This window comes from Chinchilla lanigera, unplaced genomic scaffold, assembly GCF_000276665.1.
Source record: "Chinchilla lanigera isolate Chin_1 unplaced genomic scaffold, ChiLan1.0 scaffold00019, whole genome shotgun sequence".
Lineage (NCBI taxonomy): Eukaryota > Metazoa > Chordata > Mammalia > Rodentia > Chinchillidae > Chinchilla > Chinchilla lanigera.
The window spans coordinates 4,324,008-4,340,350 of NW_004955420.1; the positions used below are offsets into that span (position 1 = coordinate 4,324,008).

A 16,343-nucleotide genomic window follows, 5' to 3' on the forward strand; every position below is an offset into this window, starting at 1 on the left:
ATTTTAGTGGTTATTAAATCTTGAATTTTTTGGAGTAAAACTCCCTGGGATTATGTATATAGAGAAAGGGTAACTTATTTGTTACTTTTGGCACAGATAACATGATATGTAGCCCTCTGTCCCTAACCTCTGAATCAGCTTCAATTTGGAATGTTGCTGTGAATTCTGGTAGTAATCTTTAATTTATTGCTCATATTAGAGGCTATGATATTGGTGAACTTAAAGTGACTCATTACCACTTCTTCCCTTGAATGGTGAACATTATTCTTGACTACATTTCTGCCTAGTATCTATCTTTTAAAAAGCAGCTGTTCTTTTTATTTGTGCAATATCAAATATAAAAATCTAATTATGTGATTTTTCGTATTATTGTTACCAAGAATTCAATTTTAAAGCAAGCAGAAAACTACATAATACAAGCTTGATGTGTTTGTATTATACTCTAGACATTTTCTTAGTTTGTATCCAATTTGAACTCCTTTAAGCATTTTTATGATAAAAAGCCCATCATATTGTGTTCAGGAAAAATAGTTACAAAACCTGTAAATTAGTGTTCATCAGAAAAGACTTGCTGTTACAGTAGTCTGTGTCTCTGATATTGCTGTATCTCATAATGTTTTCTTTTTTGAGTTACATATTCTTGAAAGTATAGTAAAAAAAGAAACCTGTACTCATTTTTACAGTATACTTTTTGTGTATGTAACTTCTGCTTCACTTTAGTATAAAGATATAAAAAGCATCAAAACTAATAAAACATAGTTTGTTAATGCAATACTTAAAGATAGTGAGAGGATTACAGAAAACAGGCTGACATATACCTATTAGCTTGGGGTCTGTATTGTGGTATTCACTTTTAAGCATTTGTAAACCCTACTGGGGTATCTGCTTTCTTTTTGTCTTCCACCTCATCTCTTCTTTTGCCCACTTCTTATATGTATGATAAGAATTTTATTAATTTACAGTCATTAATAATAGTGTATCATACACAATTATTATAAGAATAAATTAAAGTGGCCTATGGGAAACTATTCTGATCCTGTATATGTTTATATTTTTAACATCAGATCTGGGTTTAAACTCAGTATCCCATACAGTGTTCCATTTCTTTGTGATTCTTGACAATTTCTTTTGCCTGTATTGCATCCTCTTTATGATGTGGATGATTTTTTCCCTACCTCAAAAGGTTGTCTTAAAATTAAATTGTCAATATCATATGTAAAGCACCTGATACATTTCTCGGCATCTAATACTTAGTAAATGTTATTTCTCATTAATTTCCTTGTTGCTTTTCACCATTTTCTCATTCTCTGTCATCATAGAGAAAGGATCTTTAGAAGACGGATATGGGTTAGGATGAAACCAGTTTTCATCTCCATTCTTTGTCCAGCTCCAAAGGAAGGGCAAGGGGATCAGTAAGGTAGGATTGTAAAGTCTTTGTCCATGTTGGTGAGGATGTTTCCTTGTGGGTAAAAGATTAGGGAGACTTTACAAGTTGCCTGTTACCTAATTATCTAATACTGTCATGCTTCTGTGTAAGAACCTGTGGTGGCTGATTCACTGCCTTCTGGATCAAGCCAAACTTCTGAGCCCATCAAGCAAGGTTGGTTATAATCTGGCCTCTTCATTTCCAGATCCTAAGCCATACTTTAATTCTCCCATCCCAAGCCTAGGTGTAATGCTTTTTGCTCAAAGCTTTGGACATGTGATCCCTTTGCCTGGGATGATTTTCTCCTTTCTTTATGTGACAAATGTTTACATAACTAACAAGACTCAGTTAGAGAAAATCTTTTTTTTGTAAGTGTTCCCTTTCCTCAGAGCCAGTCACACTCCCTCCACTGTAGTACTGTCTTCATATATATATATGTGTGTGTGTATATATATATATATAATTATGTTTATTCTTAGACATTATATATTGTTATATAAGACTATATATTTTCTTTCTTTACTAGCACAATTTTCATTTTTCCACATTTTGAATTTGCTGCACGGCACAGACGGAATTGTAATTTTTGCCTTTTTACTCATCGAGCACCTGTATGGTGCCCAGTGTGTTTATTTAAATTAATTTATCTTTGTGACAAAACATAAGTACCCTATCATATTCTCTAACACAGCAGTCCAAATGAAAGCTATTCCCTAATCTCTGCTCCTCTTGTGAAGCAGACTTCCAAAAGTATTATATCCTCTTAATTATACTTTCTACTTAGCTTTGCTAGGCTCACAGAGATGCCTAGGCCAACATCAGATAGGACAGGGGACTGAAGATACAACTTCATCTCATTGTTTCATTGCTTTTTTTCTGCTTAAACAAAGTTGGTGTACTTGAAGAAGGAGACGAATTAATGTAGAGGAAGGGAAAATTTCTTTTACCGGAAATAATTTATTTTATCATATTCTACTTGATAGGGCAAGGTTTTGATTCTTTATAAGCTTATTAAGGAGGGTAGCACCCATGTTGTTATGTACAGGTCGAGTGGGAATGTACTCTGGATAGGAGTAAGGAGGATGATGAATCCAAAGGTCATTTAAAGGGACATCTGTTTTTAGAAAGGGCCCAGAGACCTGAAATAAGGAGGTAAATAGAACTTTGTAAGAGGCAAGAAGCTTGAGAGTATGAACATTGTTTAAGTGTTGTAGTAAGAAGTCAGAGGTAAACAGAAAGGATTGAGTGAGTGTCAATAACAGAATTGGAATTATACTTAATTCAGGTAAGTCATATTTAGGTCCCAGATAATCATCTAATCCTCCTTTTCATTTAAAAAGATTATAAAATGTTCTGCTCTGAATCACATAATCAACTCAAATAACACCATTTAGAAATGTTATTTTTTCAGGACTATGCCTCTTGGGATATTTAGTGATATAAAATTACAGTGCACACTAGGGTTGGCATGGCAGAAATAGAAAAATAGGTTAAATCAATTGGTTGTGATTTCCCCAAAGTAAACATTGGAATATGTGGTCTGGAACTTGGCCTATGGACAGATACAAGAAAATGTAATTATTTTATTGATTATAAATAACCAGAGACCATTTAATGTAGAACTCAGTTCAGTTCAGTTAAATTGATAAACACTGAGTAGCTACTCTTTGCTGGAAAGTACAAAAACAATTAAGATGTACTGTGATTTGGCTTTCATAGAGCTTATGGTATAATTGGGGAGTGAGAAAAATCAATTACTAAAAAGTAAGGAATGAGATAGGAAGATAAAACTTTTTAAGTTTATGAAACTATGTTTTTCTCTGAGCCTCTGTTTTTTATAATAGACTAGAGATGATAGTCTGATATTTTTAGATATCAGTAACATATATTTAGGATGAGATTTTCAAAAGTTTATTCCTATCCTATTTGCAGACTTTTCTTTATTTGTTCTATTGATATTGAACATATGAATATGAAAAGTGAGGCTGGTAAATATGAATATCACGTGTTTTCAGAATCAGCTCTTTGTTATAGCGGCTTTATGTTTTACATTTTTGGGAACCTACAACTATCTAATTTAAACAGGAACTAATAAGTACAAGTGTCAGCATGTAGAAATCAATATGATTTTGATATTTGACTGATTTCATTAGCTTTTAGATGTCTTGAATTCTTACAGGTAAAAGTACCTTTTTTTTTTGGTCAGTGCTAGGGTTATTCAACCTAGGAACACACACATGCTAACCTAGTGCTCTGGCCCCAAACTTGATTTCCAGACCCTTAAAATTTAAAGAGGTCATATAATCCACTCCTTTTCATTTAAAAAGACTATTAATTGATCTGCTCTGATTCTTATAATGCAATTCAAATAATGCCAACCTGATAATAAAAGTTGGTTTTCTGATTCATAGTCCAGTCTCTGCTGCTATCCAAATCCATGCATTGGTTAAAAAAAAAGAAAAATTTCTTTTTAAAAACATCTTGTTACAAGTAATAGCCTTTAAATTTTTCTAATAAAATGTACAGATGCACTTTATTATTTCACATTAATATGATAGAACTACTAAACTAACTCAGGCTTGCTTCCTAAGTTAGTTAACACTTCTCCAGGACTGCTATTTCTTGGAGATACAAAGATGGTCAGAATAGCAAGCTAGCACTTTTCCAGGGCAAAGGAGAACTTAGAGGAATGGAAGGGTAGGAGGAGGTAAGTGGGTTGAATGGAAGGAATGATCCAGATGAGTGATTCCCAAGAATTTTAGGGAATTTTCTCCCATCCTTGACATAGTGAGAAAAGAAGAATTATGCAGTAAGCTATCTTTACTTTATGTGATTATGTCTGTCTTTCTTTTTCTAAATAACATTATTGGCAAAAATCTGGTAAGCCAGTTCTCTTTGTGTTTCTCCCTTGATCCTGTTTTTGCTTTGCTTTTAACTCTGTGGGTCCTTCTAGTTCGACATGCTCATCTGGAACTAGCAGTGCTGTTCAGAAATAAGGAGCTCAAATGGCACCTATTAATAGAAGGGTGGATGAAATAGGGGCTAACTACCTGGCACGAGACTTGCTGAGACCAGAGTGTTTTAAAATGGTGGGAATATTGATTGTGAGCCTAGCGGGGCTGTGGGAAGACGAAGACTATTTGCTTCTCAATGTCTGTGAGGTTTTCATGTGAAAAATCATGAAAAGATTCTAGGAGTCTGCCCTGGATTCACTCAGTAATCTTATAGGATCACTGACTATTTCACTTTCAAAATGAAAATGAATTTTAAGTGAAGTATAGAAGTCTGAAATGAACTATACCATTGTAAGCTTCAAGGACAAAATGAAAATCATTTTTAAAATGAACTATAAGAGTCTAAAATGACCTATACCATTGTAAGCTTCAAAAACAGTCTTTTTACTTGGATACAGTCTTTGTTATAGTATTATTCAAGCAAATCTTTTCAGAGTAGAATTAGAGCTTCCAATGGTAGACAGCAATCTTGCTTTTCTCATGTTTCCAAAACTACTTGCATGTTTTATTGTACATACTCTGTAATTATAAGGTGATATAAAAAATGCTTACTTTTTTTGAAAGTTGTTTTATTGTGTTAATGGGATACTAGCAACATTACTAAGATTAAAAATAAAATCTGATTTATAGATGGTTTCACTTTATAGGAACATAAACGCATAATGCTAACAAAATGAAAAATTAACCAAACTTCATCCAGTATTTCCTCCTTCAATTAAAACTACAAATAATATCCAACATACAAGCGTTATATTAGGTGTGGAATCAAACACATAGACTAAGTCACACCCAAGACTTAGTTTAAAACTCTTTTTCTTTTTGTATCATGTAGGCTTCAGATGTTTTTCTCTTGGGTAAGAATGTAAAATAATTCTAACATCAATTTTATGTTTTGTTAGCTTTTCTGTTCTGATATAAAAAGTATGAAAAAATGGGAACATTTAGCATTTATTCTTATCTGAAGAAGTTTGGATGGAAAGATCCAAGTGATACACATTACTGTGTGGGGCTTGTTTATGTCTATATGTGGTAGGAAAATACAGATATTTAAAATAATTACAATAAATGCAATTATTTAAAAATACATTAATTTACCTCATTAATATTTAATTGACTTTCAGAGACTATTTGAAGAATACATTTCATGTTTGTATGTTTTTTCTAATCAAATAATATATTTATTATAGAACATTCAGAAAATCTAGACGCATATAAAGAAATGAAAAAATAAAACAATAACTATAACTTACTATACGCAGATGTCCTAATATCTAAACAGATTTTCTTATGGTCTCTAGTTTTTCGTACATTTCTAAGATTATATAGAAAATTATTATATAGAAAAGTATTAATCTAACATTTCAGAGATCATTTTAAATATTTTAAGCTTTTTATTTTTATTGGTACCGGGAAACTAAGGGCCTCGCACTTGCCAGACAGGTACTGCGCCGCTGAGCTAGATTCTTGGCTCATTTTTTCATTTTTCTGTTTTTTTTTTTTTTTTTTTTTTTTTTGGTTCCTGAATTAAACTCAGGACCTTGTGCTTGCCAGGAAGGCGCTGTGCTGCTGAGCAGTCTCCCTGGCCCTAAACTTTTTAAATGTGGTTTTTGATTACTGCATTTTACATCTGCTAGGTATGATAAACTTATTTCTCTGTTGTTGGGCTTTTATTTATTTTTTTTATTTTTTAGTTTTTTTGGTTTTTCTCCGGTACCGGGAACCGAACTCACGACCTTGCGCTTGCCAGGCAGGCGCTTTTGCCGCTGAGCTAAATCCCCAGCCCCTTGTTGTTGGGCTTTTAACTTGTTTGCACAATCATTACATCTTTTCATTAATGCAAGATAGTTTTCCTGATGCTTTCTTTTTCGACTAAGTAAGCTTATTGAAAATACTTTTCTTAACATTACATTTCCTTTTCTTTCTTCCATCCTCTCATTTACATACTAGCTAATTCTTAGAATCACCCCTCTCATTCTATGCATTTTGAAAAACTCCTTTTTTGTACTACTGGTATGACAACTTCAGCTTGCTTGTAATGAATATTTTGCCATTATTTGTAGGCAAAGTATATATGACTCTTTTCATCAAGTTACCATGAATCTTAATAGGAGGTCCTTGTGCAGCTTGAGAGTCATAAAATAAATATGCTTTGAGATAATATATGTAAAGATCTAAATATAATATAGGGAGTGAAATATTACTTATTCACACTACAGTTCTTTTTTTTAGCATCAAGCATTTTCAGTTGTATGCAACATGAAGCATTTTATGCCACTGTTAATAGTGATGGCTGTATGAATTATTGATTTTTATGAATAACTTATTTTTTATTGATCTCAAGAGTACAACAGTTTTTCAGTAGTATATTATAAACATCCTATTGGCTGAGTCATATCTGAGTTTCATAATTATATTCTTTTCAATAAAATTTTTCATTTTGTAGGAAAAAATGGGTAGTGTTTTAGACAAGACTATTAAAAATATTTTGTCTACAGCCCTTTTGCAGGGTATGTGGTTTTTCCTGTTTTATTATCTTTTTATTTATATTAGAATAAGTATTACTACTTCATGAAAAAGTAGATTGCTGTTCAAAATGATTTATAGTTTTTTGGGATATGTCTCTTTCAATATTCTTTTTCCTAGACTATGAAGATTTATTTTAACAATAAGTGCAAATAAAATTTAATTGAAGGTTGAAATTATTTCTGGTAACTGACAACTAGGAAGCTTTTTGAGTGACATTTAAATTTCTATATTGGTCCTGTTATATACTTACAAGAACTTCTTTCTGCCCCCAACCTTAGACCCTACATCATGTATGAGTGTATGTATTCATGCATGTGCATGTGCTTGAGTTTATTGTTCAAGTACTTCAAATTACCTTAAAGCATAAGTACCTTATCTGTCATTTATATGTTATGAATATTTCTGTATCATTAAAAGAATAATTTGAGGTGGAAATAATAAATTATATTTCTTATTGCTTTCTACTTGAACTATCTTAGAATTTATCATATATTAGAGTATGATTTATTCTTCTAAAGGTTTTCATTACAGAAATATCTCTAATTTTTAATAATGTATTCATTTAATACCATTGTTTTATATAAAGTATAAGAAAAGTAGGTTAGTTAAAGAAGAATTGATTTATGTTTTTGAATATTTTTTCTTAAGTATTTCTACTTAAATGTTATTTTTTATTTCCAAATAGGATTGGTTGTTATCAAAGCATTTGTCCTTGGTTGTTATGAAATCTTTCAGAATAAACACAAAATGGCTATTGAATACTTGAACAAAATAATGCGAACACAGTCTTTCAAATGGAAATCAATTCAGAACACATATAGTTTGTTTCCACAAATCTGTTGAAATCAGAAGTAAAAGTCCTTCGAGTTATTAAAGTTGAATAATACAGCAATTTTCAAAACATTTTAAAGGTACAGAATATTATGGATTTTTTAAAATTAAGGACAAAAATATGGAAGTACTATGTTAGCTAATTAAAATTTGCTGAAATGAAATAGAAAAATCTTTACTATTGTAGCTGTTTCTCTACAAAGTGATGATGCTCTGAAAATACAGACTTTGAATTGAATATTAATAAGAATTAGAGAATTCACTCAGTGCTGTGGAGAGGTGTCAGTATATCTTCGAGTTACAAAATAATAGCCCTCATAGCATGGTCTTCCAGTGAAAGTAGGAAAAAGTGAGAGGACTATAATGAGCAAGTAGTAGCACAAAATGAAGTTCTGTGTAATATATTATTACATAATTACAGTAGGAAAGGTCTTTAGGCAATCAAAATTTTGTTTCTAAATTAATTCATTATAGAATAGAGGTGCTAGTAGACTTTGGTTTTATAAAAATGGTAACTCACTACTCCCATTTGCTTTGTTCTGTCATATCATTATAAAGACATGTACAAACAATTTATATATCTTTGGGCTTTAATTAGCCACGGGAACATGCAGAAATTAAAAGTCATTTCTCAACCTTGGATAATTTCTGTGGAGTGAGTGAATCATAGTGTCTGGAACAGTGCTACATAAACCATTGTTTAGATTAGGAGACAGTTAAGAAAACGGTTTTGTTGCTGGGTCAGGAGGGCCAGATTTGTAGATTTTGGGGGATCCTGCAGAGTCAAGCTAAATCTGCATTAGAAAACATTATCTGGGTGGGGAAGAAGCTACATGATGCTCTTGGTTCTCAGTGATCTTTGCTCAGTATGCTTTTGTCCTCCCATGTATAAAGACTTGCCTTTGCTGGAAAACAGTAACAATGTTGGAACCCTAAAAGAAAAAGATAAAAGAATAACAACCAATATCTGCATGAGAAGAACTTTTATAGTCAAGCTTGACAGGAAGTCTGGGAGTCAATTTGAAGGGTAGTTAAATAAACTGATATGATTTTTACCTGTATTCTTGAAGAAATTGTTATTAAATTGAAAGGGGAGAGGGAAACCCATTAAAATGAAAGAAGGGTTATCTCAAGTTCTTTTTGTGAGAGTCCTAAAAAGTAAATTTAATGCTACACTCGATTATTTTCTATGTTTTGTTTTATTAAGATTTAAAATTTTCTTTAGTAAGGCCTGTTTAAAAAGTAGTGTTTAAAATTTTCTTTCCTAAAGCTGATTTAAAAAGAAGTAGAGTAATAAATAGTCAGGGTATAGTCACTTAAAAACTAGAAATCTGATTTATGTATAATATATGAAGGAAATATATGATAAATATAAAGGAAATAAGGAACACTGAAAATCTCAAATTTTTGAAATTCAGTATTTTTTTGGCTATAACCTTTATTATTATTTTTTGAAATAGGTTAGTTGTCTTTAGTTTCAGAGCTGATTGCACAAAGTAATGTTCAGTTCATTTTAAAATATTTATGTTTATAGAAACAAAGCACATGAGATTGTAATTATTCTAATTCTAATCTGTATGTGTGATAATTTTTTTAGTTTAAACAGTAACACTTTTTATAGTACAACAGCTGTACCTAAGTTAAACTATGAAGTGAAGATTTTACAGTTAGTTTTTATATTTTTTTGGTGTAATTTTGCCCTAGGTTTAAAAAATATGTATTATAATTTCTGGCACACAATAACTTTGTAGGGGAGTTGGAGAAGCAAGTTTTATCATTAAGCCATTTAAAATGACCTAAATAAGATAGAAAGTTGTTTCTATTTCACATAACAGTGATAGAGTAGTTCAGCAGTGTTGGTAACTATCTCTGTCGGAGATAGTTATACTTATTTTAAATGAATAAAAATTTTACAATTAGTGTATATGTTCATTTGGCAGAATTTGTCTAGCAGAATAGCAGTTAGGATTATAATGCATTAAACTTAGTTAAAGAAAATATTTGAACTAGACAAAGTTTTACAGAAATAATAGATTACAGTAATATGTATAGGACACTTTTTTGGATAAGAATTTGCCATTTTCAAATATACTAGTAATATAATAATTAAAAATTCCTCATTCCTAACAGAAAGCAAAATGCTAGTAGCAATATTATTATTGTGTTTTGTTTTGTTTTGTTTCCAGTACCAGGAATCGAACTCACGACCTTGCTCTTGCCAGGCAGGTGCTGTGCTGCTGAGCTAAATCCCCAGCACCAGAAATACTATTATATTTAAGCATTTTATCATTTTTTTTCCAGGACTGGGAACTGATCCCAGGCCCCTTGAACTGACCTATATCCCCTTTTCTCTTTCTCATTTTGAAATAAGATCTAGCTGAGTAAGTTGCCTAGACTGGACTGGAACTTGCAGTCTTTTTACCTCAGCTTCCCAGAGTACTGGGATTATAGGCATGTACCACTATACTCAGCTGCATTTTACCATTTTTATTGAGGAGATTTTTTATGTACAAAGGCCTAAGAAATTTTAATACCTTACTTCAGCAACAATGCTTTACTGACTATAATATAATAGGAATTTTAAAGTATATGTACAATAAGAATTCCTTATATTCCTTTTTTTGAAACTCATTTTGATGCACAGTAAAAACTCTTTTTCCTTACAAGATCCTTGCATTAAAGAAACTGGGTATATAGAAGTATGCTCATTCATGATTTAGCTTTCCTTAGTTTCAGTTATCTGTGCTCAGTGTAGTCTGAACATATTCAGTGAAAATTTAAGAAATAATTTATACATTTTAAATAACTTTGTAGTAATATATTATTATAACTTATTTATCAGTCCCCTTTCTATTGCTGGGACAAAATGCTTGACACCAACAGTTCGGAGGAGGAAAGATTTATTTGGCTTAATGTTTCAGAGGATGTTGTCCGTGGTCATCTGCCTCCAATGTAAAAATGGCATGGCAGAAGGGCCTAGTGGAACGCTTGTAGTACAAGTGCTGAACCCATGAATGTCAGGAAGAAGTGAGACAGAGACAGAGACAGAGACAGAGATGGAGAGACAGAGACAGAGACCAGAGACAAGAATATGTCCTTCCAGGTCAAGTTTCCAGAGACCCACATTCTCCAATCAGACTCTACTTCCTAACAGCAAATTTAGCTGTGAACTCATCAGTGGCTAAGGCTGCTGATGAGTATAGCATCCTCATGATCACCTTCCAAAAGCCCCACCTCTGAACACATGTAATATTTGGGAGACATTTTAGATTTAATCCCTACTGGCTTCTGTTTTGTTATTATTGTTGATCTCTTGCTGTGCCTGTGTTGTAAATTACATTGTGCTTTTAAGCATCAAGAGTATCTTGAGGGCCTCTAAGAGGGCCTACTCTGTGTGATTATGTATATATATATTTTTCTTGTGCTGGAGCTTGAACCCAGAGCTTTGTATTTGTGTTTTTAAAATAAAGCTTTACGTAATTTTGAAATAATAGTTTTGACACAATTGAATGGAAAGTAATTTGTCTCTACACAGTGGCACATTTTCAAATGAAATTCATTAGTGATCTACACAGGGAGAGGTTTTAATCATTTTTGTATCCCCAAGTCCAGCCTAGTGTCTGTGTTGTAGAGTCATGTTCTATAATGTGTGCTGGGTTTTAGTGTCTTTTCTCATAAAAGCTTGTCACTATTTAATTGAAGCTAATATCCAACATTTGTTATATAAACTACTGAAGGTTTAAATGAATTTGAATGTTTCCAAATATAGTTGTTGATTATATTTGAATTGTTATACTTTTCTGCTGTGAGGAGTAATCTTTTGAATAAAAGTTAAGGTTCTGAATTACATTTTTTTTCTTCTAATGCGTTTACTGTGCTATGTCAGTTTCTGAGCACAGGAAATATCTGTGTCTTATATCGGTGTGTTTTAGTGTTCTAAAAATTTCTGTTCATTTTTCCTTATCATTTTTCATGTAGTCTTATATGCTGATATCTAAATATATACACATTCTTACTACATTTTTGTCTTTTCTTTTTAACTCCATTGCCCAATCTGTCATGTATGTATATGTGTCTGTGTGTCTGTTTATGTTTGTGTTCACAGAGAGAAATTTGCTATAGCAGAATCTATACATTGGCTTAAATATGATAGGGGCTTATTTTTCATGCACAAATGGTGATATGGCAGTCTACTTTGTCAAAGTGTTCAGTTTGTACAAGGTTACAAATAGGAAGGCCTTACTGCTCTGTAGTCTCCTAGGATTTTGTACTTGTTTCTAAGGTTAAATTTGGGTCATTGCTGTAGTTGCATTCTAATTTGAGAAAAGGAAGAAAGTGCCTTTTGAGCAAGTACTCAAAAGTTTCACATTCAGTTGGTTCACCTTTCTCACATGGTAATAATAATGGCTGAAAGGGAAGCTGGGAAATGCTGTTTCTGTGTGGGTGGGCATTTATTTGGTAAAAATCTATTATTATGAAGAAGGACAATAGCTTTTGGGAGAACCCTACTAGTAGCCACAGTGCATTGAAACTGTATCATGTTGTTTTGTAGTTTTGTTTCATTTATACTATGAGGTAATTAAGGAGCAAGGGGAGGGTGGAATATTCCTGTTTTTTTTTTAATGTGCCTGCTATGACCCAGCAGCATGGTGTATCAACCCTAATTAGTAGGACTCCCAATGAGAAAATTAAATCTTAGGAAAGAGTAGTTGTGTGTAAGGCCCAGGTGACTCCTTCCCATGTGTAAACTTTCCCTTAATTATCAACCTTAACAGAATTGGAGTTTGAGGGCTTTTATTAATGGAGGTTGGGTTTCATTTATTGGGGATCTGCATACCCATCAGTATTTTATTTATTTTTGCAGCACTGAGGATTGAACCTAAGGTCTTACAAATGATAGGCAAGCATTATGCTGTTGAGGCACAATCCTAGATCTGTACATGTACTTCTCTATTTCTGTCTTGAAATATGAACCTTTGAGATGAAAAGCATTTGAATTTTCATTGGTGAAGCTGAAAAATTGAAGGATTTTCATACATTGCTAGTGGGAGTATAAATATCAGTTCTTTACAGATCTATGTGGTAACTTTTATAAAAATTACCAATGCCTATGTCCTTTTACGCAGCATTTTATTTTACAGATATTGCCACACTTAGGATATTAAATATTTGATTATTGTTACAATGTTGTTTATAATAGCAAAGATTGGAAACTCAATAATCATTGATTAAAGACTGGTTAAAAAAAATTTTGCTTCCATAAAACAAATTACTGTATAGCTATACAAAATGACAGTGATTGCATTTAAATACTGAAATGTAATACTCTTTAAGATTTATTCTTATGTGAAAAGAATCCAACAGAATTTGCGATAAGAAGCTGTTTGTCTAGAAAAAAGTACAAAGTTTGTATATATATCTATATATTCATAAAATATCTCCAACAGTATTATGAATCAATGTGAAAACAAACATTTTATTTAGTAATTGTACTATAAATTTCTTCTTGCAAATCCTAACTTTATCCTTATAAAACATTCGTATTTTGTTATAGTAAAGAAGTTTTTTCTTTATGAAAACAAAAATCATAGTTTGTCTTTTTTAGACAATCCAGTACTAGTAGGTTAGCCTTGTTTATGATGCAAAAGTTCTCTTCCATAGTGTCCTTGCTTTTGGTTATTCCTCATATGTGTTAACGTTGTTATTGATAAGTACTCAATTACCTTACTGAGCTAGCAGAGTGTGTTTATTTAGCTACAGTAGAAAAATCTGTTTATGGTAGGACAGATCTGAGAACTATATATTACTGACCTCAGGTACATGGAATTCAAATTGTTTCCTTGGATTAAGTGTCAAATTATCATAAGGAAAATTGATATGAAGAGGGCTTATTGTTCCTACTTGAGGCAGTACATACCACTGTTAAATAGTCTTTAGAATTCATCTTTTTATGAGGCCAGTATCTATCCATATTTACCTTTCATGACATATACGTTCTTATCTCTACTCTACGACTGACTTATTTAAATAAAAGCCTTTCAGTTATTGAAAAGAGAGATCAGGGCAAAGGTCTTTGTTCCTTTGCCTTTCCTTCATGTGATACAATTTCCAGACTGCATCCTATTGCTTCTGCTCTGAACATTCATTATGGAAAATGTATGCAAAAGTGAGCACAAGCCTCTAAAGGCACGATATGGATATATAAAAGATAGTGAAATTCTCACCTGCCTTTTTTGTATGATGTGGTTGTATTTGCATATGTTTTAATTTTAAGATTACATTAGTTTTGTTGGCATCTGAGGCACACTGTTATATCATTTTGGCTTTGAGGTCAGAAAAAGGAAATTCTAAATTGTACTCAGTGAATGCTTTATCATACAACCCTGCAGGCATTGTTCAGGATGCATCTTTGTAATGGGCTATGAAGACAATACAGTGAGTTGCAACTAACTTTTAAAAAATAAATAGAATAATATAAAAAGGAAAATATTACGTAGCACTGTACATAAAGCCAGTATTGGTCTCTGAAAATGTTTGAAGTACTTTATGTACATATGTATGTATATGTGTAGTGGATTAGTATGTACATTATATTTCTTAAAGTGATCTCAGTGAAAAGTTTATTGTGGATAATTATTTTTTTCTTCTTTTGTGCTTCTACAGCTTCCTTCTTTACGTCCTCTTTCCCTTCCTTTCTCTTCCTCCCTTTCTTCCTTTCTCTTATGAAAATGGAATCCTATTTTGCTTCATGGTTCTCATATAACTATGCATGTTTCTCTAAAGTCTACAGGTATTTCTATTTATTTATTTATTTATTTATGTATTTTTAATATTTTATTTTAAAGAGAATAAAAACATAAAATAACAACAACATAGGCAAAAACAAAACCAATAAAAATGATACAGGTTTCGAAACAAAATGATAGAAATTAACAGTGGTTGTTATATTACATATTGTTATCTTCCACGAAGTTGCTCAAATTACCAGATGTAAGAATGCAAGATTGATCAAAAAATGAAGAGTGTTTTGCTCTAAAAATGCTTCATAATTTATGGATTGTGTAATTTGTTTTAATGCATCCATTTCATTGAACATTTGCTTTATTTCTAATTTGGGCTTTTGTAAATAAATCATCTGAATGCTTCCACATATGCTTATTTTTTTCTAATGAATCACTGCTAAAAAGTAGGGTTAGTGAATCAAAGGATCAGTATATTTTAAAATCTTTTCATAAAAACATGCCCAAATACCCACTAGTGGTGCTCTTATTGCACCGTCTACCAATTTGATGGTTTAAATATGACATGTTAATTGCTTTTAATTTGTATTTTCAAAATTGATTTTTATAAGTTGTCACATTTTTATTTCAATATGTAAATACATGCTCTTTCTTAAATCCTTTAGGTCCTTGTAAATTACTCTTGCTACTAAAAGATATCACAATCCTAAGATTTATGCTATTTGTGAAGTTATTATTTATAAACTTATTGTATCTTCAAACAGTTCACTAGAAACAGAATTATAAACAGTTTGGGTCCAAATATACAATCATGAGGCATAATGCTAGAATCATTCATGCAACACTAATGGTAATTTACTAATCAAAGTCTTGGTCATATTCAGCCAGTTTTGAAATTATCCGATTGAAAGGTTATCCAATCATTTGTTTTCCAAGAATTTCATGAGATTATTTTTTTTTTTCAGGTACCTTATGTGCAGTGATTATAAGGACAAGTCCTCTCCAAGTAGGGAGTTCTGAGTGTGAATCTTAGCCCCAGTTGGCTAGTTTTATTACCTGGAATAGGTTACTTTAATCTCTTTTTGCTTCAGTTTACTGATTTTAAAATGGCAATAAGAAGGTGAGTGTGGTGGTGCGTTCTCTTAATCCCATCTACACAGGAGGCTGAAGTGAGGAGGATTCCAAGTTTGAAGTCAGCCTGTGCAGTATGATGAGATTCTGTCTCCAAATAAAAAAACGAAGGGACCAGGATGCCGCTCAATGATAGATTGCCCCTGAGTTCAATCTCTAGTTCTACAATAACTAACTAGTCAGTAATATATTCCTTCATAATGTTATTATGGGGATTAAATGGGATATAATACTTAACACTTGGCATAATGTAAGCTTTCAATACGTGTTGGCCATTACTGTTATTAACTTTGATGTGTCTGTAATTTTCCAGGTTAGCAATTCTAATAAGAATGACAAGGGTGTGACCTCATAATGAACTCATGATAGCCTTTGGTGACCAGGTGCTTTCTATTACACAAGTTCAAAAATCATCTTAATTTTAAAGAATGTTTGCTAAAGGTTTTCTAAGGATTAATAGGTCTCCATTCTCTATAGTTTCCATCCTACATTCTTTTTGAAAGTCAAGATTTATTTTCCAGCCTCTATCCTCTGACAGAGTCAGTTCATATTTGTACTTCATGAGAAAATTCTGGGTTAGAATTTCTCTACGTCTGAAGAGTTAGAATCATTATGTTAGACAGATACTCTCATTGTCTCTCCATCCAGCTTCAGGGAGCTTTTAACCATGTTTAT

At 32.0% G+C, this 16,343-nt stretch overlaps 1 protein-coding gene across 1 annotated transcript in view; it reads left to right on the forward strand.

Moving 5' to 3' along the window:
* Positions 1–1,323: 1,323 nt before the first annotated feature.
* Naaladl2 (N-acetylated alpha-linked acidic dipeptidase-like 2) overlaps positions 1,324–16,343 on the forward strand; it is a gene marked incomplete in the record, with an annotated part of 1,228,826 nt that continues 1,213,806 nt past the window's right edge. Inside the window, 1 exon segment of the mRNA XM_005383020.2 lies at positions 1,324–1,417.